At 44.6% G+C, this 27674-nt stretch overlaps 1 protein-coding gene and 1 long non-coding RNA gene across 3 annotated transcripts in view; one reads left to right on the forward strand and one right to left on the reverse strand.

Moving 5' to 3' along the window:
* Positions 1–27674, reverse strand: part of DRP2 (dystrophin related protein 2) — a 955857-nt gene that overhangs the window by 546590 nt on the left and 381593 nt on the right. The gene's annotated exons all lie outside the window — the stretch shown is intronic.
* The window catches only part of LOC146829086 (uncharacterized), a 210402-nt gene continuing 194835 nt past the window's right edge, over positions 12108–27674 (forward strand). For both annotated transcript variants that reach the window (XR_014962180.1, XR_014962181.1), the window contains exon 1: positions 12108–12245. This is a non-coding gene — a long non-coding RNA (uncharacterized LOC146829086). The remainder of the gene's footprint in view (positions 12246–27674) is intronic.

A 27674-nucleotide genomic window follows, 5' to 3' on the forward strand; every position in this document is an offset into this window, starting at 1 on the left:
TGCCCCATCCTGTACAAGGGACATTATCATCGGGAAGCTAATTTACTTCCCTCTTGGGGCAAGTAAAGTGGTTATGCCAAGTCGGCCTCCAGTAAAGCTTCTTGATATTGCCTGTGGGACGGCGATATTTCAATACCTGGGGTGTGTGGTGTGGAAGAGATGTTGTTTTGAAAGACACTTTACATGGAACCTGCTATTTCCATTCATGTTACATTAGCCACATGTAATTGAGCTATTCTGCTGCCTCTGCCAGGTGGTTCGATCTTTGGGTGTGAATCTTGCAGACTTGTTCCTGGAAAGGAGCTAGTCGAAAAGTGTGGTTGATGTAACAAGAGAATCGAGTGTGGCAGCTTTTTACTTCATATATATCTAAAGCCAGCTGAATGGCTGAATTAACATTAGTCATATGTTTCTTAAGGATGATGCACCCTTCTCAATCAATGTTCTCCTCATGCTAAATGCCATGCATCTGCAGAACTCCCTGTCCAGACCCACCACCCTACATGCAAAATTCAAGTGATCCAGAACTTGCTGAAGTTTCTTATGCTCCCACTTCTTCCTCCCAACTACCAACTGCAACAAGCCGCTTGACTTTTCCAGTTTGTCAGGCTACAAGAGTGGCACCATGGCCATGGGTATGTCATTCAGTCTGCCATTCAGTCTTTTTTGGAGCCAGCAGCACTACAAACATTTTAGTTACTCCCTCAAATTTCTTTATTAAGTGGCTGCATTCTTCCCACCCCCATTTCCTTTTAACCTGCAAAACGTCATCATAGTGCAGTACTTGCTCTGATGCAGTCACCTCCTTGCCACCTACACGATCGAACTGAAAACTGCACAAAAACGCACAAGCAACACAGCAGTCCATTGGCCCTGCCTTGTCAATAAATATCCGATCCTTGACCTAAATCCATAGTAAGAGGAAATTGTCTGCGTGCACCAGAAGTAACCATAATGCGGGTTTCATATCGCCTATGCCTATCTCATTACCTAGCCTGAACTTTCAGCCCATAGCAATGGCTATGTTGAAGCTGGAGACAGAACCTTCACTTTGTTCACTGCAGTCATTGACAGATTTGCCTTCTGACTACTCAAGGTGGTGGGCCAGGCTGGGCGTGCCATTCGCCTTCTTCAGAACACCTCACTTAGGCAACATGCAGTTAGGAAGCTGAATTTGCCAAAAGGGGTCATCTGGCCTGAATGTCCATTGTTACCTTGCTCTGAACAATCTCAGTCATGTCTCTAAATGATTGCGAGTTTTCTGCCTAGCGGCTACTACCCAGCCATAGATATGGTTTCCTAAATCCATTCCTAAACTCTCCCATCAATCTTCACACCTCTGCTCTCTGCAGGTATCCGGACAACAGGGACTCCATGGCCACCAGACTGCCCTCCCATTTACCCAATACAACTGACTTCTCAGACTTTTACCGTCTGTTCCCTGTTTTCTAAAAACTTGTACACAATTTCGCCAGATACTTTATAATGATTCTAAATTGAAATTCCTGCTCTCTCTGCTAACCACTCTGCTCCCCTGTCCCACCGCCATACCTCCCACCAGTCCCTCTCACACTCATTCTCCTGTGTGGCCTGTCCTGGCCATCTCAGTCTGTTTTCCACTGTCTGTCTCTCTGCTCTCTGTTGTTGTTCCCTAGGACAGCTGTCACTTGTCTCTCCTCTCATCTCTATGTCTCTGAGGGGTGTGTTCTCGCCTCCCTCCTGTCTCTACCCCCTCCCGTTCTGTCTGTCTGTGCACATCACTTCTCGACCACTCAGTTACTACTACTACAGATGCTGTTGTTGACTTCAATCCCGCACGCGCCCACTTTCTGCTTCCTTGCTATCATCTGACAGAGCTTCGTCCTCTAATAAGGACCCCTCCGTTTCCTCGATGTCTTCTATGCTAGCTGCCATGTAGCCTCTACAGTGTCCCGTGAATAGCCTGGTGCCAAAGGGCTCTTTGTCCCCATGAACTACAAAGGGAGGGACCGAAGGGGCTTTTTCCACTCACGAGGGAGTGGGAGGTCCAGCAAGAAAAAGTGCCCCAATGATAGGAGTTACAAAAAAGAGAAGTTTCTGCTGTTCCTCTAATGAAGAGAAAGAATAGTCACAAAAGAAGGCTGGATCCAACTAAGTCCACCATGTGTCTATGGTTGGTAATCCATTTGTTGGATAATAATGCCCTCACACACCCTTTCAGGTGTCATGCTTCATCATATGGGCTGCTCCTCGTCAGGCCGGCGGTGCAATGCCTAACGGGCTCCCTTAAAAAGGGGCTCTTTGGCGGAGTTCTTCAATCCAACTGCCGTATGGTGAAGTGCGGGTGTGGGGGCCTAAATAGTGTAGATGTGAAAAAGTGATGTGAAACAGGGTTGGGAGTGCCTAATAAGAAACAATTTTATTCTGAGGGCCTCCTTCCCTGATTAAAACGTGTGTGTATAGCACTCAACAGAGTGTAATGTCTCATGTAAAAGTGGCCTGTATTAATAATTGATGGTCAACATGTTTCTCGCATTGAGTTAGTACACTCGCGATTCATCAGGACCTAGGGGAAAAAACAACTATCTACAAAAAGAAAGAATGCTATACCTAAAGAGTATATAGCAAGTCGGTGTCTCTTGACTTAAAATACCTGTTATTGTCTGGAGCTACCTGTAAAAAAGAAGGTAGGTTATACCGTTTGTACATAGGTATGTGGTAGACAATACAGTTGGAAATAAGCCTAGAATGTGACTCTTGAGTACTTATTTACAGTTAATGGTGGGGTATTCTGGTATATGTAACAACATACCAGAAGTCAAAACAGCAATTGGCGGTGAACCCCCACAGTGAACTATAGTGCCTATTCGCCTACGTGGAGTTAATTAAAAAAGCAGCAACCCCTGGCCTTTGGTACATCTGATGCACCTCTACTTTAGTCACAATTACTGACCTGTCATCCCTCCCTGTACCTTCAATTTCGCCTTTGACTTTCGCCTCCATCTGCTTCCCCAACTCATGTCATCTGCCACCAGACTTCCTGAGAGGGGTGATTCGTTCACCTCCACCCTCTGTTCCCCACTATGGTAGGTCAGGCAATGCCTCGCCGAGTCATCTTCCAATGCGTGAGTGTATGACCAGCAATCCTGCTTCTTCTGATCAGAATCTTGGATTTGATTGGGGCTATCGCTCCTTGAGGAGCCCGCTCCTACATACTGCCTTTCACTACTTGATGTCACCATCACTATGTCAGGCTGCCTTGACCTCATATCCCCCTGGGCTTCCTTATATTCTTCTTACTTGTAATACCACTCTTCTCCCCCAAGAACAGTGCCCCTTTTAGTTGGTGGCGGCCCAGCTTGCCCAGGGCTACTTTGGAGTTGTTTGACATCTTCTCTCCTGCATTGTGGGTGAACAGGTCAGACCTTCACCACTGGGGTCTATTCAGCTCGTCCCTGTCAAAATAGGCGGTGCCCCAGGTTTTTCTGGGTGCCTCACTACTCCTCCTTCTCCTTGGTGAGGAGCCACAAGCCGTCATGTTCACTCAGGGCGCAGCGGACGCCACCCTCCTGGGCCTATCTGGGTCTGTTGGTGCTGCAGGAATCTTCCCAATCTCCAGCATCAATCTCCCTGTTGCCCTCTGTACCATGATGTATATACGTAGAGAAGCCCCTTAACCCCGAAAGAAGATGCTTTAAACTCTGCATAGTGCTTTCTATTAAGGACGAATTCAGTGCTAATTCACTGACATATCAGAATTAATCTGCCACTCAAAGCCTTCTTATTTACAAAAATGTGATTACTTAAATTTCTAATAGCACACCTTGGAACCTGAAAACCTATTGTACTGGAGTATGCAGATGTTCATATTTTTTTATATCATTTGTGTATTTATATTAAACACGGTTAGAAAGAGGATTACCATTTTTTTAATCACTTTTCCTCTATAACTGAAGGAGCACCTGATTGTCTTCTAGTGGACAAACACACCTATACTCCAGTTTGGGTTAATTGTACCAGGATGATAAAATATTCACAACTCTTTATTTGCTATACTAATGTAGTTTTTATTTTCTTGATTTCTCTCTTTTCCTCCAAAGACCCAGAATTGACATGTTGCAGTCTGTTCGTAAGTATAAGCCTCATGAGGACATAAAAATGGAACCTACAATTCAAACCGAACTATATTTGCAAACTAGTCTATATATAAAGTAACACACATATACATATATATATATAATACTTTTTAATAAAACATTCCGACCTTTTATTCGCCTTTACAGAAAACAATAGCATTTTTAAATATCTATAGCTACATGCTTTCCCATGAGAAGTAATGTAAGTAAATGTATTATCAGTTTGCAAATATCAAGGTTAAACTTTATGAATTATTTAGGGTGAAAACATTTGGTAGGAACCATAATGATGGTATATGCCCTTGGGATATTCTACAACTGTGCACACGTTTGCACTTAAATGCTGCACTCACCTTACTGTGACATGCAAATATTTTAATTGTGTTATTCCAATTCACATCTGATGTAAAGATAATGATCGCTTCAGAAGGGCTTTTTGATTTAAATTACAAACAAGTCGAACTGTTATTAAGCATGGTAGCTTGAAAATTGTAAAATATGTGGCTAGGGATTAACAGCTTGCTTTTATAACTGTATACTGCCCTAAGTAAATGGAGATAGTGACTCGTCTTATTTGTAGTGCACCAGGCTTGAAAAACAGTAAATTAAGTCAATTAGGTTATGGCAGTGTTCTTATGATTACAGAACCAATGATGGCTTAGTGAGTAAAATACTCTAATCGTTATAAAGTTAGAGGATTTAAACATATGATTGTTAAATAAAGATAACTATAATTAGGAAAAAAACATGCATTTCCTTAAAATAGAAATATTAATGTATGTGCTGCTTCTTTTATTTACACAAGTGATCAAAAAGTATATATACTGACCTTTTATAATGTAGGAGGTGGCCCAGAAGTAATAACTTGAGTCAGTTAAATCGGTACCAATAATCTGGAAGGTAATCAAACAGCCGCACCTACAGAATGTGCATGGACTTATAGGCAGAGGCTCATGCCATATGTCATATAGATTAATCCGTTCTGTGTCTAGATGGAAACAGCTTTAGTTGCATGCCCTTTGGGATCCTGGGCAGTTAGCTGAGGAGCTGCAACCATGTTGATAGTTTAGCTGTTGTTTTTGGAGTCCGGGAGCTATGTGGTCCTGGTGTAAGGGGGAGATGTATGCGCAATCTGTCTTTTTTCAAAGGGGAGATTAACTGAGCTATGACATACATAATGGCACATTTGTTAGATTGCTATGAAGTAGATTTACACTAATTGACATGCTCTTGAGCTCGGGTCCAAGGTCTACTAAGCCTATGGGCTATCTGGAACAAACTGGTTGGCTTTTTATAACGTTAGAATGCCTACCCAAGCCTGGCATGGCAAGTATATGTTATAAATGGTATTCTGTTTTTTTGTTTTTTTTTTTTACATATCTTTATTGAGATTTTTCCCTTTTTTCAAAAGGGGTTTCAGCACAGATAAATAATATCAAGAAAAAAACAAAGACCACAGAAATGTAATGCTTGAGGCAAAGAGCAGGGCCCAAAAACAAACAAATATATAGACAACATGAGAAAAAAAAAAATCAACAGCGAAGATACAGTGAAGCTCAGATAAGCCATTTGTCGGAGCCACATTTCGTAAATTTGTTTCGACCAATTTATACCAGAATCGATTAAGTTTCCACCCCAATTGACTTAAATTATACAGATTCCTTCCATTTTATTAAAGGTGCCCAAATATGCTTTCCCAGCAGTTTTGCTTTCTTTGCCTTTCTTTCCTAAATTGCTCTCTCCATTGTGTATATGGAAAGTAGACGAGCCAGCCATTGCTGAAAGGTAGGGGGGAAGGGGTCTAACCAGGCAGAAGCAATATTAATCCTTAAGACAGCCATAGCAACAAAAAGAAATCGAAAAGCGATCTCATTTTGATTTATGCTACTTATTTCTAGCAGAATTTATTCCGGGGTTAATGTAGTTTTTACCCCAAGTAGATGATCTAAATATTCCATAATTAAATCCAGCAGCCCCTGCAAACGAGGGCAAGAAGCAAACATATGCACCAAATCTGCTTCCAGTCCCCCACATCGAGGGCACTGTGCTATTCTGGCCGGCGTGTAATATAAAGAAAAAACTGTTTTAAAATGTTGTGCCTGAAGCCCAGCCATACATAAAACCGACTGACCCATCTCTAAGGATTTTGAAAGTGCACCGGGGGCAGCCCCCACACGCTCAGCCCATTTAGCCTCATGTTTAGATAAGTCATCTTGTTTCAGATATAACAATTCTGCATAGATCAGCTTGATCGCCTCCTTGGTCCTGCCTTGCATAATGTCAATTATTATATTACTAGCAAACCCACAAGCCCCCCCAATTTTTTTTACAGAAGAAGCTACGAAGCTGTAGATTTTTAAAAAAATTGCCTCTTTCCAGCCCAAACTCCTTCTGTATATCTTTAAATTGACGAACCCCTTGCTTCTCAATTACATCCCCAGCTTGTTGAACACCCTTAGTAGCCCATCCTGCCATGATCTCGTCAGAGAATATCTCCAGAAGCGTGGGGTTTTTAAATAAGACCGTATAATGATTGAGTCTCCCTAATCCAATCTTCTTCTTTAACGCCCCTCAAATCTTAAAAGCAGCTATCAGCGTCTTAAATTTTGTCCGCTTGTAGTAGCGAGGTTCTGTGAATTTAAAGAAACAATTCTCGGCATTTTCGCCCAATAATAATTTGTAGACGTCCGGGAGATCGGTTTCCCCTTCCCTATCCCCAGGATACGACCCTACCAGTATCCCCATATATTGCAGGGCAGCCGCCCAATAGGAGCTACGAAAATCAGGAACCGAAAAGCCACCCTTTCCCCGTGATAAAGACATAAACCGAAGAGCCCGCCTGGTTTTCCCGTGTGCCCAAATAAACCGATTGATTAAACCTTCTAACATAATAAACCAAGATTTTTAAAATTCCAGAGGGATTGCCCTAAACAAATATAATACTTTCGGTAAAAACATCATCTTGATGACATTACAGCGTCCCACGAGAGAGAGAGATGGAGGTTATTCAGTCTATCAAGGTCCACCTTCGCCTTCCTAATTACTGGTTCCATATTTTCAGCCACCAGTTTCCCTAAATCTGAGGTGATTCGTATACCCAAATAAACTGCCGAATCAGTGACGCGGGGATCTTCAAAGTTAATCGATCGATTCTTTATAACTTGAGTCTTGGATTTATTAAGAGCATACCCAGTGAAGATACCAAACTCTAGTGCAATTGACTCAACCGTTTCCAGCGCCAATTGTGGATCTGTGGTAAAAATAGCCACATCATCGGCGTATGCAAGGACTTTGGATTCGATCCCCTGACTTACAACTGGACGAATTCCGTTGTTAGCCTCAAATAATCATATCAGGGGTTCCATGTAGATAGCAAACAGCAGAGAGGAGGAAGGGCAGTCCTGCCGGGTCCCCCTCTGTATATTAAAAGGGGAAGTATAGTTGCCATTAATCTTCAGTCGAGCTGTGGGGGCCACATATAGCACTTGGACAGATTTAATAAATCCCTCCCCTAGCCCAAACCACCTCATTGCTTCCCAGAGAAAATCCCAGGAGACCCTATCAAATGCCTTTTCAGCAACTAATAACAAAACGGCCATGGGGTCTCCTGAGATCTCCGTCACGTCAAAAAGAGTGATCACCCACCATATTTGTTGTGTTGTTCCGCGGCCCATGATGAACCCATGTTGGCAAGGGTGAATAGTTTTTTTAAAATACCATTTAATCGCGTAGCCAACATTTTTGATTTTTTTTTTGCATCACTGTTCATTAGGGTAATTGGGCGGTATGAACTGGGTTTTTTAGCTGGTTTATCTTTTTTCCAAAAAATAACGACATCTGCCCCCACCCATGAATCAGGAGCAGGTCCACCCCTTTGAGCTAACAACATAACCTCTATAACATCCTGTCCGATTGAGTCTTTAAACATTTTATAGAATTCCAACGGGATCTGATCAGGGCCGACAGCTTTACCAGAAGGCAAATCTTGTAAAGCACCCATTATTTCATCTTGGGAAAACACCCTCTTGAGTTCCTCTCTATCTATAGGATCAACCTTCTGTGTAGATACTTTATCTAAATATTCGCGGATACCCCCAGGCGCAGCGACTGATCTTACGGTATATAGCTGCTGATAACAAAACCTAAAGGTCTCCCGAATACCTGCTGCGTCTGTGATAACCTTCCTGCCAGTGTCATAAATTTCAGAAATCTTCCAGCTGACACTTTTTGCCTAACACTTACGGCCAGAGTATGTCCCACGCGCTCATTGAATTCATAGCAGTGTTGATTTTTAGACAGATCGATCTCAGCTGCTTTTTTAGCCAAATGATCACCTGCCTCGGCCTTTTAAATAGCCAACTGTAAAAGTATTCTATCTAGCACTTCTCCAGTGCTGATGGCAGTGGCTAATATTTCCTCAAGATTATTTAATTCCTCCCTTATTTCCAATTCCCTAAGTCGCTCCATCTTTTGACGACGCAAAACTGAAACTTATAGTCTCCCCTCTCACCCCCGCCTTAAAAGCATTCCAGACGATTCCAACCCTGGTGCTCCCCCGATTAAAATCCCAGAATTCCTTAATCCATCCCTTCATATAAACAATATAATCAGTATCATATAATAACCTCCGTTCAAAAGTCCAGACAACCTTCTTTTTTTCCATCAGCGTAAAATTAACCGTCAAAACTAGTGGGTTATGGTCTGAATTAATACGCGGATGCTTCTCAATCCCTAAATTAGTAATGAATTGATTGGACACAAACAAATAATCCAGGCGGGAAACAACTTTGTGCGGAGCCGAGAAAAAAGTGTTACCTGCTTCCGAAGGTTTCAAATAAGCCCATGCATCTATCAAACCATTAATACAAACTAAATTAGATAAGGCAAGACCAACTTTTCTCTTTTGTCCCGAATCATTATTTCCTTGAGTGCCCCATTGTACCCCCAAGCCATTGATATTAAAATCCCCGCATAGGATTATCGGAGCAGGCCACATTGCCAAGCTGGAATCTAATTTTCCTAACAATTCCGGGTCAGCACATGTTGAGCCATACAATGAACAGACTGTGAATTTAAAATTATTAAGCAAGCATTCAATCACTACCCACCGACCCCATTGATCTACTGACTTTCTGAGAACCCTCACATCATTCCTCCGAGTAAGAATTGCCACCCCCGAGTTCAAGAGCCCTGTGTGGTATGTGCCAACAATTTAAAACCAAGCTGTTCCATTATGCGAGCTCTGTTGCCCTCTATATGTGTTTCTTGAATGCATAGATAGTCTACACGTAAGGATTTCAACCAAATTGCTGCCTTATTCCTCTTATTCTGGTCATTGAGCCCACAAATATTCACTGTCAAAACCCGCAGATTCATGTCTTAGCATTTCTTATTTCCTTACAATAAACCTATTTTACTGCTAGTACATCGGACCTTACCTTGCCATTCATGCTCATCATACGAGCCTCCTGAAGTAACCTGACCAAGTCATCTTGAATCCAATTCTGCTGCCCCTTTACTTGCCTCACAAATTGAAACAGCTTAACCTGTGCTGAACCCCCACCACCCCCTACAACAAGGACCCCAAATCTCCCACCCCCCCTGCCTCCCTTACAGGCAATTAGGTCAGCCATGACCTAGATATGGCCGAGACAACTCCTAAATAGACAGCGCCAGTGCCCTTCCCTCCCCCCAAGTAACCCCAGGAACAGCCACTTCAATACTTCAAGAAAAACATCCTTACATCAAACTAACAGATAATTATGTGCGCCACCCTCAGCCCCTTAAATTAGCAAGAAAATTTATCATATTGGGAAATATTTTGTCATCTTAGAGAGCACATCAGTCCTACCCTGTATCACCCTTATCCCTTTTGGCTACGTTGGTCAAAGCCCTCGCCCCTCGTGATTCAGTTATATCCGTGAGAAACTCTTGGGCTTTTATCTCCGAGAGAAACATTCTAACCCGGCCCTTGTGGATAACCTTGAGCCGTGCAGGAAACAGCAAAAAGGCATCGCAGCCCACCCCTTGAAATGGGGTGATCAGCTGACGTAGCCTCCATCTCCACTCAACCGTAGTATGGCAAAAATCCGGCCGAGCGAAGAAGGTATGCCCCTCTACTGTTCTTTTGGAGTCCGGTCTGGCTCGGTCAATGATTGCCTGTCTTAACAAAAAATTGCCGATGAAGATCAGAATCGCTCTGGGTCGGTCTCCATGGCTATTGGGCTGGGTTTTCCTAAACATTGGGAAGCGGTGTGCCCGCTGCACTTCCATCTCCCAATTCCAGTGGGCCTGGTCTGGAAAAGCAGCCTTCAATAGCTTCACAACGAACGCCAAGATGTCCTCCCCCTCCACTTTTTCCTCAAGGCCAAGTAGCCGGACGTTATTTCGGCACTGCTGATTCTCAAAATCCTTAAGTTTCCAGTCCACATCCCGTGAATATTTTTCCTGAGCAGCTTTAAATATATGCAGTTTCTCAACCTCCTCCTCCATGGCAACAGTTCGTGCTTCTACATGGGTTATCCGTTCGGACATATCAGAACATAGCTTGTTCGTCTTGCGGATTGCCCCTTGAAGCTTCTTGGTAGCGAGTTGCGATCTCTTGCTCTCCTGCCGGGCCTCGCCCTGCATCTGTTTAAGAGTTGTATAAAGTAACTCCAGTGTTGGTGGTGGAGGTGCACTGCCTGGATCGTTAGTTCCGCTCGTACCGTTGTCTCCCCCGAGCCCGCTACCAGAGGAGGTTATCAGAGTTGAAGCAGAGTAATCCCATTCAAGCCGTCTGCTAGTTGAGTCCGAGGATCGACCTTTAGTCCTGGCCTGGCGCCTGAGAGTCTTGGACTGGCTGTGATGCTGCTTCTGCGTTACCGGGGACTCTTCTCCATAGACACTCTCCTGTGATGATTCCTGCTCACTGATCTGGGATGTGTCAGAGTCATCATTCAGTGAAAAAACTGTATCGCCCTCCGGTGAGAGCAGAGGAGCACATGGCCAGGTGGAACCAGACCCTTGGTTGTCTAGCTCACAGGAAGTGTTGCTCATATTTCCAGGCTTAACATCAGATGGTTCCACATTGCGATAAATCTGAATGGATGTGCATACATTGTCATGGGTTATCTGGAGGAGCGACACCACAGCCTCAGGCTCGCCTTCTACGTTCGTGTCACCTGTTAAGACAATGTTGCGACAGCAGCTTATATCCTTATTTATCGCCTCGCCACTGCCACTGCCCTGGCTGTTATTTTTGGCGCTCATCTCACAGGACCTTGTGAAAGGGTTCTCCCCCTCCAATAACAGCATTAAATGCGGTCCAACTAGTCCAGCTGGTCGATCAGCCTCCACGGCCAGCTGCCTCATATTGCTTAACTCTGGGTCCAGTTCAGTATTATCAGTGTTGTTACCCCGCTGAGGCAAAAGAACAGCAGAAGAACTACCGGACCCAGAATGCACCAGAGCGGTAGAGATAGAGCCATCTTAACCGTAGATGGAACTGGATCACACACCTGTGAAGCAGCTTCGGTTCGCGGGGATACAGTCAGACCAGGGGGGCAAGCAAGCAGGTAAGCTCAAATTATTCCCCGGGACTGCCGCTATCATGCTTGATATCCCAAATGCCTCCATTACCGATGGCTGACGCAGAACGCCCTCGCTAGCATTAGCCGTCCGTAATCTTGTCCCGCCTGCTACTCCGACTACACCAGCATCAGCCACTCTGCCCACCTCACTTCTCTTTTTGGGGCCGCCATTTCGTGTCTGACCTTGATTTGTCCCAGAATCCGCAACCACTCCTCCTGGTTGCTCTCTCCTCTGTTCCCTCCGACCTTTGGATCCTCCAGCAGCTTCTTTTGGATCTATATCCACAACACCCTGCTCTTTAAAGTTTTTTATCGATTTTGGGGCCATTTTCATCCGCACCCAGCGTCGGAAGGATAGAACAGCGCGCTGCACAAACTGTGAGAGCAGCGACGGGACCGGGAAGTGTACACAGCTGTGAGACCTCCCACAAGGACTATGGCGGTAGCGCTGGTGAGCCGGGAGGTGATCCAATCCAGAAACCCGGGTCTGCAGGTTTTCCTTAGCACAACAACCGGGAAGCTCAGGGCTCAGCGGGAAACTCGCTGGAAGCGTAATGAGGTCAGTACGAAACTAGCGTGGCATATCTTTTACAGTTCATTCAGCATTACCAGCAGGGGACTTTGGAAGGGAGCGAAAGGTCCTTCCGTGGCGTTTTTTCGCGGCCATTTTGCCCCTTTTCCCTAGTCTCATTATTAATGGTATTCTGAGAAAGATCCATATACATAACTTCTCAATCAATGCTACAAAGCAGTATTAACATTATTGTTCTTATCGATGTACGGCTATTTAAACAAAATGCAGCAACATGATGAATGATGAAGTGATACAAGATTTAATTTTCATCCAGAACTGCCATTCCAATTCACGTTTGTGAATAAATCATAATCGGGTCTTAAAGGTCGTCTTAAGCATGTCAGTGGCAACATATTCAATTAGAAAATTAAAATGACATTCTGTATGAAACTTTATCACTTTAATATGAAGAATATAATTTCTCTTATTAACACTAGACTGTAACAACAGTATGTTTTTGGCAACTGTTGCAAACGCAAATAAATTGCCTCTGATTTGATTTTTATACTAAAGTACATCTTTTTAGTTCTTTCTAATATGCCGCACAGTGCATTAACTTAATCATAGGAAGGTCTTGTCATTTACATTTGGTTCGAAAACCCTACCTAGATCTGGTTGTGTACAACAGGATCTTGTAAGCTCATGTATAACCATAGAATATAAGGCTGATTAATTCATCTGCATTATTTATCCCATTATTAACAGTGTCAGGTTTGTGAATAAAAAAAGATTCCAAGCATGCTAATTTTCTCCCCCTCTTCGGTCGGTCCAGAGTACGTCAAATACTGTCAATGGCCTGTCTCCATGTAATGAGTAGCTAGTGAGGCATTTGCAACGTCACAGTTAGCCCTAGATTGTGTTGTATAATTTGATTCATACCAGTTTGTGAAGCTATACCAATTAAGTTTTGTCATATTGAAATGTGTAAATAAGTGAAATAAGTGGCAATTGTGGTAGGATAAGTGACAATTGTGGTGTTACAATTTGAAAATGTGTTCTGTTGTATTGTTTTAATGGCAATTTAAACTTCAGTGCTGTTTTGTGTGAGACTACAAATACGGTCGATCCATATCTGTGATGTCCTTTCACTATTGGGAGTCCATACAGAGTGATCTGTTTACTAGTCTCTTAATATGGAATGGCTCTGACTATTGAGTTCCTTAAATTCCTTCCTATTTTGAACGCACACAGAGGTGGCTGGATGTCCAAAGATAGCAGAATATGCCAATTGTTTGAGCATCTTTTTCATTTTATTTGACATTGGATTATAAGTAGTGACACACACAACTGGGAGAAATAAGATGCTCTCTTAATAGCATTTTGGACTTGGCGTTTTTCCATTTTCCATTTGTTCTAATAGTTCTTTTCCTGTAACTTCCGGCCTTGCCCCAAATGGTCCTCATTCTCTGTGCACCTTCTGGGGTCTGTAATATCTATCTATAAGGAAGGTTTTCTTTTTGAGTAGTGGGTGATAAGTAGAGTTAGCAAATGCTAACTTTTGTTTTCTTTGCTGTGACAGTTGCCATCTAGCTATCCTAGAATGCAATATTCTGTCCACTCTCAAGATGGCAGAACCCCTCCCACGGGGTGTGGACCTGGGTAGCCCACCCTAGAGGTGTGGCTACCAAAACTGGCTTGGCAATGGTTTCTCCATCTCTGTCCCTAATGCCAACCTGTTTACCAGAAATAAAGAGCTGCCCCTCTCACGTGTGCCCACTATTTGCCTTTCAAAGGTGGCTTCCTCTTTGAAGTTCGCCTTTTGGGCTCACACCCCGTTTGGCCTTCTTGCCAGGAAGAGATAACACCTCTCGCAACTACAGGCCCTTTGTGTTCCTTCCTGAGAGTATTTCACACCTCCCCCCAGAGGGCAGAAGGCTGTCTCATGGTCATCAGCTGTAAACTGTCACTAGAAAACATGTGCAACAGAGTGGCAACTTTCTAGAGTTCGAACTATACTAGTTTACCCAAAGGTATCCTAGATTCAAAGCGCACTACTATAAAAGCCTGTTGGCTCAATTGTAATCCATACTTTTGAATTTTCAATCAATAATACACATAAGATTTTGATAGTTTCCCAAATAGTATTTAGCGCATCAACAAAATATTATTCACAAAACAATGTGTTATTGATCAAACTATGTTACATCACATTAGTTTGCAATTAGGTACATTCTCAACAAATAAAACAGTACGAGATCATGACTTGTCTGTAGATCCCAATGCATTTCGGATACTTCCACCCTTCTTCAGGGGCAGCTGAAAATGCAATGATATACTGCCATTGTAGAGAACAGTGACTTTTACTGGCAACAATTTGATTGTGTCAGAAATTAAAGGAGGAAAGCCAGGTATCAGTGAAAGATGTTAAAAAGGTATTTAAAAAAACATCTGTGTGACTCCTGGTTACCATCTGCTGAATCTGTGTTACTTGTGAAACTCCATATACATGCTTCATCACCAGTGCTCAACGAAACATCAGTGCAAAATTAGTGAGTGAAAGTGACTCTGAGCATCACTATTATGACCAAACAAACATGATCCGCTGTAAATTGCAGTTGCATTAAACACCGAAAAATTTCTAGAGCTGCCATTTACATAAAAAATAAATTACATTTGACTTGGGCAGCAAGTAGGGTTCAATGTATGATTCTTTTGCTACCTTGAAGTAACAACTTTAGAAGTCCCATTCAGAAGTAAGCACAACTGAGTTATCGACGTGTAACCCTGCACTCACCAATGGGGCTGCTACTCTGTCTACAGCAAAAAGGGCAATTTGTGTTTTTTTACTGATGGGACACACAAAAACACATAGCCCACATTTTAATATACAGCACCCTGCCATAAGGCTCAATAGGCCTGCCTTAGAGATGAGTTAATTACATTAACTAGGAAGGTCGAAATATTGTCATTAATTTAAATTGCAATTTCGAGTTATCAGTTCAAGAACTGCTCTGCAAGCCAGAAATGGCAGGCTGGGAGTCTTGCTTTGCTTTGTCACACTTGTGTTGGCACAATAGGTGCTGTAGTCCACAAGGAACACTTTAACTTACGGGCCATGGGTACCTCTGGTACCATATACTAGGGACTTACAAGTTAATGTATGCTAATTGTGAGAGCCAATCAAACATACCCTTTATAATGGTCAGAACAATGGCAATGAGGCCATTTTGCCAGGACTCAGTGCGGTCTTGGAGTAAAAAAACCCAGTATCATCAGTCCAAAACTTTGGGGGTGATTGTTGGACCTGTCATCCTTAGGGTGGTTTCCCCCCAATGTTTTGCCTGCTTCCCTCAAAATGTTGCTGTATCATTTTATTGCCCTTAGGACTCAGAGCACTTTACCACTGCTAACCAGTGCTGAAGTGCATGTGCTTCTCCCCTAAACATGGTAACATTGTTGTACACCTGATTGGAATATTTACTTTGCCTGTAAATCCTTTGACAAATTGTATACCATATACCCAGGGCCTGTAATCTAAATGCTACTAGTGAGCCTGCAGCATTGGTTGTGCCACCCACACAAGTAGCCTTTCAAACCTGTCTTAGGCCTGCCATTGCAGCTTCTGTGTGTGCAGTTTACTGACACTTCGACTTGGCATTTAAAACAACTTGCCATGCCTTAAACTGCTCTTATATTACACCTAAGACACCCCCAATGTAAGGCCTAAGTGACCCTAAGGGCAGGGTGCTGTGTAACTAAAAGACAGGACATGTACTTTTGAGTTTTATATGTCCTGGCAGGGATAAACAGCTACATTTGTTTTTAATGCTGTGAGGCCTACTCCTTCTTTCGGCTAGCATTGGGGATTCCTTAAAACACCTTTAAACTGTAGTTCATGATTGGAAAGGAGTAGCTACTTCATGTTTAATATCTTTGAAATGGTGGTGATAGATCATCTTTAGTAGTAAAGTTGGATTTGACATTATCATTTTAGAAATGCCAGTTTTAAAAAGTGGATATTTCCCTGCTCTTAACTTTGTTCTGTGTGCCTGCAGCCTGTCTCCAATGCATGTCTGGGCTGGGTGACAGCTAAACTTTGTGCATTTCCTCTAGACAATCACAAACACAGCAAGGGCTGTATGTGAAAGAGGACTCAACTGCATTCTGATAGCCTTCCTGGGCAGGAAGAGGGAGAGGTGGCTCACACTTACATCTGAATAAACTATGTCCTGTCCTCACACAAAGGAGCTGACTACCATGGACGTCATTTAGGGGTTGCAGTTGTCCCCTGGCTTGCTCCTTGCGACCCCTGGCACTACCTTTGTAGTCTCTGACCTCAGAGGTGGCAAAATCAGTGTCAGGAAGAAAGGGGCAACTGGTCCTCATAGATGTTATTTGGGCCTCCAGTTCCCTTGTTTCCTGATCAGGAAGGGGGAGAGGTGGATAGGCTGTGTTCTGTACTCACACAAAGAGAGAGGGGCTGACTTCACCCCACAGACAGCCTGGCAAACAGGGCTGATTGAATGGGATCCATGTGCACTTCAGAGAAATCTTTTGAAATGTCTCCCTACATCAAAGGCACTTTTGGGTATAAGTACCAGGACTCTGGCCCTACCAAACCAGTTCACTACTAGGTCTGGGAAAAACTCTCGCTGGATTAAAGACTGCTGTGCTGAAGGGATTGCCACTTTGCTTTGACTGACTGTTGTGAGGAACTGCTTCTATGCTGTGCTAAGCTGCCTTGCTGCTTGCTGATCTCTGCCCTGCTGAGGACAAGGACTAGGCCTATCTCACCTGAACCCAGATTCACTTCAAGGGCTTGCTGGCTTGCCTTCTGTTTTCTGAAGTCACAGGGACACACAAGACTCCCTGCAATCCTGCTGGTGCTGATGAACTCTGCCATCTGTGAGTTCTACCCATGCCTGAGGTGCCGTCTCCAGTCCTGGACCTTAGACGTGGGCTCTGCAGTTGATTTCTGCTTGCCTCGACTGATTGAGATTTTCTGCCGCATTGCCCTTCGATGCCGATGCAGAGGCTGCTTAATGATGAAGAATCCAAAGCCTGTGATACTCAACAGCGACGCAGAGGTTGCTCGACGATGAAACTTTGCATTGACTTTAACGGAGCTGACAACGACACAGGACCCTCTTTCCATGGCTCTACGATGATGCAATAGACTCTTGACATTGACAAAAGCTCCATCCAAGGTATTTTGTCAGCAAACCCGTCTGGGTCCTGTAGCCGGCCTGACCTCAATCGCGGTCGCCCTGAACTTTGACTTTGGATCACTTTGACTCGTGACCTCAAGTAACTTTATGACCGCTAGTGACTTCTAAGCACTGTTTTCACATTTAATATTTCAAAATTCATATCTTGACTTATACTGATTGGATTTTCTGTCGTTTTGCTTTTGTTTTAAACATAAATATTTTCTATTGTTCTAAATCTTTGTAGAGTCTTTTTGTGGTGTTTTCATTGCTTTACTGTAATTTAAGTGTTACACAAATACTTTACACATTGCCTTTTAAGTTAAGCCTGACAGATATCTGCCAAGCTACCAGAAGGCAAGCCTAGGTTAATTTAGGATATGTATCTGATTTACCCTGACAAGAGTGGTGGCCCCTACTTTGATAGGGTGCAAACCTCTGTCAAGTAGAGACCCCATATTTAACAGTGATCATGCAAAAAGAGGAATTTCCTTACACACTGCAGACATCATCCTGAGAAAGGTGCTTTATATGTTGGAGAACTGCAGACACTGACCAAGTGTTTTCCTTTACATGCCAGGGCATTACAGAAACTCATTTTAACGCAGCGTGTTAAATGCTGGGGCATAGCAGGTAATGGTGCAGCGTTGTTGATTTGCCTTCCTGATGTTTTATAGCTACTAATCTTTGCATAGTGCTTTGAATACTGAAGTGTTGCAGATGTAGGCTACTGTTGTTGCTTTGTGTCCTGGGTCATTAAACATAACGGAATTGGCATAGTACATTACTGTGGTTTATTGTCTTCCCGGTATCTTCCTCCAGGCAATGTTTTTGTTCCTATGTGTGTTGGCTTCATCTCTCCATGCATCCTGAGGAAATAATTTTCCATTTAGCACTTGAAATGTCTGATGTTCTTTATTTATGGGTCTTCATGCCTGTCCCTGCCATGTCCCGCATGAGTTTACTTTGTAAGAGTGTGGGTATGTGTTAGACCTTGTCATGTGGCCGATAGGGATATTGTCGGCATCACAAAATTAGCATGAGAACATCAGCTATGATGCAGCTGTTGCGCACGTTACTACAAAGCTTTATTTTTGCAAGACTCTGTTTATGCTTTTTACATGAGAACTCTTTGCTGTGTTCGTTCTCTGCCTTGTCCTGGAGTTTAATCTGAACATTGTGAGCAAGGTCGATAAACATTGCCCCTTGTGTTTCTGTTCTGGTCAGGCCCTAGCACCTAGACAAAACACATCAACGATGCTGCGGCTGGAAGCTCGTACTTTGATATTACAGGGATACATGTTTAGGCAACACACACTTGGAGAAGGAACTTTCCAGGGAGAAGAGCAACACGCACCTTCGATGTAGAAATACCATCTTTAGTCTAAGGTATGGAGTCTGCTAACAAAGCCCAGAGATCTTCTATCATATAGTAATACTCCTTTTAGCCAATGGGAAGGAGGCTAGGTACCATCGTCCCTTCTCCATAATCTGTGTAAGATGACATCTCCCTTTATGATGTATGGCCTTGCTGCAATGCTAACTATATTGGTGTTATGCATTTTTCTGCTTGTTGTGGCACGTATACTGCATGTTAGAGCATGATAGTTAAAATAAACATTTTAAACTGTATTCGTGTCTCAGTCAGATCATATTGTGGATAGGTACGAGAGTGTGAGCGAAAAGGTGTGTCTTGTTACCGTGATTCTTGAGAGATACTGGAGTGTTGTGTCCTGGGGTGTCTAATCATTTGCTTCTCTGTGAGTATGTAGGAGGGCAAGTGAGACACTATAGCTAGTCAGTCCGGGCTCGTGGGAACTAAGGCGGTAGGAAGGCACAGTCCCGATAAGCGAAGGTCCCATAATCCTGAGCATAGTTCTGTGTATGTGCAGAATCCCTGCAACAACCTGCCATCTTTTGCGTGTTTTTCCCCTGACTGTTTTGCTTCTGACCCCCTGTTTTTGACTGAGTTCTGCATTCTGTTTTTGCTGGTGTTAGAACTCTGGGAAATTTACCACTGCTGATCAGTGCTAAAGTGCAAGTGCTCTCTGTATAAATTGTTTTTATGATTGGTTATCCAAATTTGCATATTTGATTTACTGGTAAGACCCTAGTAACGTGCACTGTGTGTGCCAAGGGCCTGCAAATCAAATGCTACTAGTGGGAATGCTGCACTGATTGTGGCACCCACATGGGTAGCCCTGCAGCCATGTCTCTGATCTGCCACTGCAGTGTCTATGTGTGCAGTTTTCAACTGCCATGTTGACCTGACACACGTACCCACTTGCCAAGCCCAAACCTTACCTTTTAGTATAGGTAAGGCCCCCCTAAGGTAGGCCCAAGGTAGCCAACAGTAGCCCAGTTGGAGAACTGCCACTCTGATTGTTGCTGTGCTGTGCTGGCCTACTGATTGCTGCTTCTGTCTTGGGCAGTGACAGGACTGGAGTTTGCTTTCCACACCATGCTTGCCAAGGTTCTCCAATGGCTTGTGTTTGCCAGCCCCTGTTAAGAATTCTCAGGGCCATCAAAGATTTCATCTGCTGCCCTTGTATTCCTCTGCCGGGAGTTCTGACCTGCCAAGTGGTGCCAATTCCAGTTCTGGGCCCTTGGAGGTGGTTTTTGCTACAAAGGACTGAGAAAATCCACGCATCGACCTTTAGTACCTGTTTTTCCTGAAGCAAGCACTGCTGTGCGGCTGAAAAAACAATGCATCATCGTGGTGGGGCTGAAGAATCGGTGCAGCACCTGCCATGCGGCTGAAGAGATCGCAGCAGCCTGAGTCCTGAGCACCGTGTCTCCGTCGTCCGAGGCACCTGCTCTGACTCCAACTCAGTCCCTACTGTGCCGCTACAAAAAATTGATGCATCAGCTGCTTTGCGGCTGTAAAATCGACGCAGCACCTGTTTCACTGCTGCATCAACCCAGCACATCTGGATTTTTGACGCATCGCACCTGTGCGCCAAGTTCTTCATTGATGATGCCCAGCAGTAAAGAACCGGGGCCGCATGTCTGAAAACCGACGCATCACCTTCCCTCACAGTAAGGAAATGATGCATCACCTTCTCTGCACTTCAGTAAGGAACTGACACAACACCTCTCCTGGGAGTAAGGAACCAATGCATTGCTTTGCTTTTACAGTGTGCCACTTCCCCTGCGCCTGTTTTCGTCCTTGATTTTGATGCATCCCAGGTACTATCTGATAAAAGTGACGCATTCATAGTTTCCTGTGGAGTGAACTGTTTTGAAACCTTTTAAAAGTGATATCTTGATTTGTGTCAGTGGAGTTTTGTTGTTTTGGTCTTGTTTTACTCAGATGAATATTTTTCTAAACTGGTTTGATGTCCTTTTATAGTGTTTTCACTGTGTTACTGCATGTGTATGTACAAATGCTTTACACATTGCCTGACTGCTCGTGCCAAGTTACCAAGGGGGCGAGCAGAGGTTATCTTGGGTGTGTAACTCCCTTACCCTCACTAGAATAAGAATAAGGGGCCCTACTTGGATAGGGTGCAAGCTACAGCCAACTAGAGACCCCCATTTCCAACTGTCTGGTAGTGTGTCTGAACGAGGCAATCTATACTGTTGATGTGATGTGTTAGATGAGTTGCATTTTTCATGGGCTGCAGCTGTTCTTGTTTCTGTGGCTGTTATTTGGAGAAGAGATGGTGGGATATTTGGGCACTGCTTGGCATGATCTTTTGCAGTATTCAAATGTGGGCCCACTTGTAAGGAGCACAGGTGCAGCATTTTTTTTGAAAGGCCTCATTTGTGTATTCAGTTGAAATGGACATGCTGCACTGTTGAGACAATGGCACTGTGCCCTAATGTTGTCCAGAGCTGTAGTTGTGGTGCTACCATACACCACAATGGTTGTATACTCTGGTGCTCCAGGTGGCACTCTTTGGTGAACAGGTAAAGGAGTGATGATCAGCACCTACTTGCAGGAAATTATGTTCATATAGGATTCTCACATCCATTGTGTTGTTTTTGGAACAGTTGCTTGTTGATTCCCTGGATAGTTGTGTGAATACGTGCGGAGCATTCAGGAGGGTGGCCCATGCTGCTATCTCTCTGCGTGCAAATTCTGCAACTGTCTGCTGTCTTCTTTGGTGGGGTGGTGTAACTCTAAACACTTTAATATTATTCATGATCTTTTTTTTTTTACGGTATGGATGTTACTATTTTTCAAGTATGTGTTGGACAATATCTTTTCCTTTTCTGGTGCCTGTTGCTGTGATCTTCGCTGCTGCAGTTTCTGAAGAATAGGTATCTTTGATTTCAGAAAATAAGGATAGTCTTTGAGCTGCATGTCTGATAGTGCTGCATTAGACCTTGCAATTTTGTGGGTAAGGGATAGGCTGCATGTATGCTGCTTTGCAGTGCGATTTGGGCTTGTAGGATGTTTCTCTGTGCGGAAATTGACTCCCGGATGCAGTTTTGTAATTGTCAAAGTTTTGCCACTCCTATTTTCATGTTTGCATCTTTGATTATTGCGCACAATTTTTAACAAATGGCTTTCCTATGCTGGCAACATAGTTTTACATGCAAGGAAGATTTCCTTTGCACGTCTGCAACATTCTGCTTCTTAATATAATGATGACTTTAAAACGCAAAAACCCTCAAGAATCTATTTCTACAATAATGTAGTCCATCAGATCAGGCTCTCCCCTTCACGGCATGGATATAGTTCCCTTCTTCCTTTTAATGTGAAAGTCATTGAAACTTTTCAAAGTCTCAGTTAACTGCCTTCTTGTAATTCCTTACTTGAACCTGCCCTAGATGGCTTTTCTACCAACCATGGTACAAATTATTCTTACTCTTAAAGACCCGGAGCCATGTTGAACTATTGTGGTTCTGCAGCACTTATTTCACTTGACCACTTGGCAGCCTCTGATACTATCTCCCATCCACTACTTGTCACCAGACTTGAAGATCTTGAGATGGGAGGCCCAGATGATGGCTGAATTGCATTTTTTCTACCTGACTAGGCTGGGAATAGGCTGCCTCCCTTTCTCCCTTTTGTTTCCTTTCCATGAACTACCATGTGAGGCCTTCTCAAGGCTGTGCCCTAACCCCTACAATATTCAACAACGTATGGCTCTTATAGCGCATCTTATTTTGGTCTTAGGTGTGACTGCTAGACTAGTAATACACATCCCACTGTGAGACTTGATCCTCCGGCTCAGCAACATTCCTCAGACTGTATTCTTGCTAACTCAGAATGCAAATTCGACAGCCACCTAAAGTGAAACACTCATAACACTGAGTTACTGAGCTTTGGCAGGGCTTTTTGGTTCAGCTCTGAGTGGCCTCCCCTCCTAGCCATGTCATTCAAGCAATAAGCCATGGAGTTCGTTCAGACTCTGAGTTATCATTTAAGCCTCTTTTGGCTTTCTTGTCCTCAGACCTTGGTGTAAAGGGCTGCCTCGACTCCCATCCGCCTTCATAACATCACTACCCAACCCATTGTGTCTTCAAGGGTATATTATGGCAACCTGATCTGGGCTTGCCTGACTAGTCTCCTCATAAACTACACCTTCTTCAAAAACCAGCAACTAGAAGAGTTGGCTTGAGGACTTTGAGGACTTCATGAAAGGGTCACAGGTCCATGACTCCAACCAACAACTCATAGCCCTGAGTAACCTTGTAGGTAAAGACATTGGACAAATCATCAAAGACCTACCTCCAGCCAACGCTGTGTCATATGAGAGCGTAAGAGAAGCATTAAACAAGAAATTCCTTCCCATACGGAACCTAGACTACGAGCGCTACACATTCAACCTTGCGTCTCAGGAGCGAGACGAACCCATGGGCGACTTCGTCTCCCGTCTCAAGCGTCTAGCTCGTTATTGCGAATTCGACTGCGCTGCGTCTACGAATTATTGACAGATGTCAATCTGAATCATTATGCCGCCGACTACTGAAGAAGTACTACACTCTAGATGAAATTGAAGAACTTACTCGCATCAACGATCAAGCAGAAGAGCACGCAAAGAAAATGGAAGCCGGTAAAACTGACAAAAAAGAACAAGCTCTTTGCGTGCAATCTCACACAGAACTGAGGCAACATCCAGATCGTCGCACCTCGGGAAGATTTGCAAGGTCACCTCGTACAAAGTCACCCCGGCGAGGGAAAAGGAACAGTCACTCTCGTAGACACCCTCCACAGTGTTACCGGTGTGGCCAAGACTACCTGCACACGGGTCAATGTCCAGCCATTGGCCAACGATGCCACCGATGTGGAAAAGACAACCAATTCGAAGCCGCTTGCCAAGCCCGGCGCACGGAGACGAGACAGATCAAGCAAAACGTAGGATCACGATATCACGCCAGGGCCGTACAAGGACGGAGAGACCACTCGACAAGCTCATCAAGATCCAGTACAGTCACACAGCTCCTACCGATCTCAACGGTCAACGTCCAGAGAGTCATCCTCTCTTACACCCATCTCACAAGACAGTGATGAATATGTGTGCATGGTGGCAGACCCAGATAGACTGAAGAAGTACCTGCGACTACACATCCAAATAGGAAGTCATTCCGCCAAGTTTGTTCTAGACACCGGCGCATCACTCAACTACATCTGCGCCACCGAATACCAGAGCATGAACCCAAAACCGAAACTAGAACCAGCTGCAGTAAGGGTCGACACGAAGATGTCCAGAGAACCGCTACCATGTCTAGGACAATTTAGTACCACTCTGACCTACAAAGACAGGAAAATTCAAGCACAAATTCACATGATTGAAGGTCCTGAAGCTGCAGACTGTCTCCTCAGTCTGCCAACAGCAGAGCGCTTGAAGCTAGTTGAGATCCTGTACAAAGTGGATGACTCGCCAGACATTGTCAACAAGTTCCCAAAGCTGTTCAGCGGCCTAGGAAAACTAGCTCACTTCAAGGTCAAGCTGCACATCAATGAACATGTGTTGCCAGTGGCACAACACCACAGGAAAGTGCTGTTCCATTAACAACAAGCAGTAGATGATGAACTGCAAGATCTACTAAAGGCAGACATCATAGAAAGATCAACTGGACCCACTCCATGGGTGTCGCCAGTAGTGGTCGTGCCAAAGAGAGGCCAGGACAACAAAGTACGCCTATGCGTAGACATGCGAGCCCCTAACACAGCCATCGAAAGGGAGCAACACCCAGGCCCCCACATCAGTGACATGATCACACGCCTGAACGGGGCAACAGTCTTTTCGAAATTAGACCTCAACAAGGTGTATCATCAGCTCAAATTGCACGAAGGATCGCGATACATCACCACATTCACCACACATCAAGGACATTTCAGGTATAAGCACCTCAACTTCGGTATTTCATCAGCGGCTGAGATCTTCCAGGAGGCTGTCCGGCGAGTCAAAGAAGACATCCTAAATGCTTTCAACTATAGTGACGACATCTTGGTGTTTGGAGAGACCCGAAAGACCACGACAAGGCGCTAGACCGAGTGTGCCACGCCCGCCTCAACGCCAACCTCACACTCAATCAGGACAAGTGCGAGTTTCACAAGTCGACTCTCAAATTCTACGGACACATCTTCTCAAAAGAGGGTATGAGACCTGACCCCGAAAAAGTGTAAGCACTATCGGACACTCCGCAGCCGCATGATGTCAGCGACATCCGCTCATTCCTGGGTATGGCCAGTTACTGCGCCCGCTACATTAAAGACTACGCCACCATCAGTTGCGCCCTGAGGGAACTAACTCGACAAGGGCAAAGTTTCCAGTGGTCAGCCACGTGTGACCGACCGTTCAACAAAATTAAGGCAGCTGTGAGTTCAGCCATCAATTTAGCGTATTTCAACCCCAAGCTTAAGACAGAAATCACTGTGGATGCCAGCCCTGTTGGGCTAGGGGCGATTCTAGCGCAATACGATGACGAAGCCGACCAACGCCACATCGTTGCGTACGCCAGCCGCAGCCTTACTGACACCGAAAAGGCGTACTCCCAACCAGAAAAAGAAAGCCTGGCAGTCGTGTGGGCGTGTGAACATTTTCACCTTTTTGTGTATGGCAAGCACTTCACACTCATCACCGACCACCAAGCGCTGACAATTATTGTTGGGAACCCCAGGGCGAAAATGCCTCCGCGAATAGAACGATGGGGCATCCGCCTGCAAGATTACAGGTACACCATCATTCACAAACCGGGGAAGGCGGAGAACCCGGCAGATTACATCTCACGACATCCCCAGGCTCTGACACAAACGCGACACTCCGTGGCTGAAGAATATCTCCAGTTCGTCATTGATCGAGCCTGCCCACCGGCTGTTCCACTAGAAGCCATCATTGACGCATCTACAAACGACGGCACCATTCAAAACATCATGCACCGTGTTCGCACCGACTCATGGCGACACATAGAAGAACCAAAGACGAATTACACCATTAACACGCAGGAACTCATGGCATTCAAGCACGTCAAAGACTAACTCTCCATCAGCGACAACAGACTACTACTAAGAGGTCGGAGGATTGTCATCCCCAGCCAGCTGCGACAGGGACTCATAAATCTAGCACTCGAAGGACATCGAGTGTTGGTAGCCACGAAGAAAGTGCTACGAGAGCGCGTCTGGTTCCCCTCTCTTGACCAGATGGTGGAGACCACGCTACAAGACTGTCCACACTGTCAACTAGTAAGGCGAGAAGAACCACATGCCCCACTGCAGATGTCAGACCTACCAGATGGTGTCTGGCAACATGTAGCCATTGACTTCTTTGGCCCGCTGAAAACGGGAAAATACATCCTCGTCATCATGGATGAATACTCCAGATTCCCCATTGCTCACCAGATTTCCTCCACTAAAGCGAGCACTGTCATACCGGTAATCGATGAAGCGTTTGCTGCATGGGGAATGCCCACGGTGGTGAAGTCCGACAACGGACCACCTTTTAATGGACAAGAATTTGCAGAATTCGCAAGACACCTAAACTTCAAGCATCTGAAAATCACTCCCCTGTGGCCCCAGGCAAATGGGATGGTGGAGTGATTTATGGCCACCATCAAAAAGACAGTTCAACAAGCTGAGTTAACTCACTGTGATATTCAACCAGCACTAAACGAAGTACTGCGAGCATACAGGACCACACCACACAGCACCACAAACCAATGTCCCGCCACTCTAATGCCCGGCCGGACCCCTCGCACCCGGATACCAACCACCGACGCCGTCACGCAATCCAAGACTACGACATCTGACCACGAAACCCTGGTCGAATTGGATCGGACTGAGAAGGCGAAGATGAAGGAATATGCAGATCACCGCAGACACGCCAAGATATCTGACATCCGAGAAGGAGACTGGGTGCTGGTGAGACGAGAAAAGAAATCCAAAACAGACAGCCGTTATCACGATCACCCATTACAAGTAACAAGAAGAAAAGGAACCATGGTTATGGCTGAGTCTGGAAGCAAGAGAACGACCAGGAACATGTCACACTTCAAAAGATGCAACCCGACAGCCTACACTTGGACTCGGAAACCTGACTGGGACACGGACGTGTCAAGTCAAGAAGAAAACAGTCACAAAGAACCCATACAGGTCTCGGAGACTCGTGATCTGAGAAGAGAACTTCCCCACAGTCAATCATGACCCAGCCGACCACTACGAGACATTCGGAGACATATTTGACTCATTGAAGAACCCTGACAGAGACATTGAACATTTAAAATACAAAAGGGGGAGATGTCATGTCGCAATGCCTGTCCTGGCTTCGCCTCAGGGTCAGGCATGGCCGTGGGAGGAAGAGGAGGAGCCGATGGTGGAAGCGGCAGTTCCGTTATGCGCAAAATTAAAGACGCGCCCTGACAGCACTCCTGTGTCCATGTCATCATTTCGGTGAGGGGCACAAAACACATGTGGGTGGTTCTTCGATTTTCAGCCCTATACCGGCAGAACATCTATCTCGGACCTTTTACCCAAACTTTGGACTAACCTACCTTTTTAACTGCAAGACATTAATAATCCTTCCATTTTCCTCAAAGCTTTAAAAACCTGCGATTTGATGAGTCTTTTCCATTTGCAGATTGTATAAAATAGCCCCTGAATCTTCAAACTTTGCATAGTTTGGGACTAATTCACAAAGATGTGTAAGGACACATAAAATAATACTACAAGAGTACTTCTTTACATATTCCAGAGGTCATTTGTGACAAGGTCGCAACGTCCTTTTCGTTAAACCTATTATTCACTTATGTATAGGGCCAAGGATGTTATTTTTAGGATGTGTTGTGTGTTCTTTGACAGGTCTCATAGGGAAGC

This window comes from Triturus cristatus, chromosome 5_2 (genome assembly GCF_964204655.1).
Source record: "Triturus cristatus chromosome 5_2, aTriCri1.1, whole genome shotgun sequence".
NCBI lineage: Eukaryota > Metazoa > Chordata > Amphibia > Caudata > Salamandridae > Triturus > Triturus cristatus.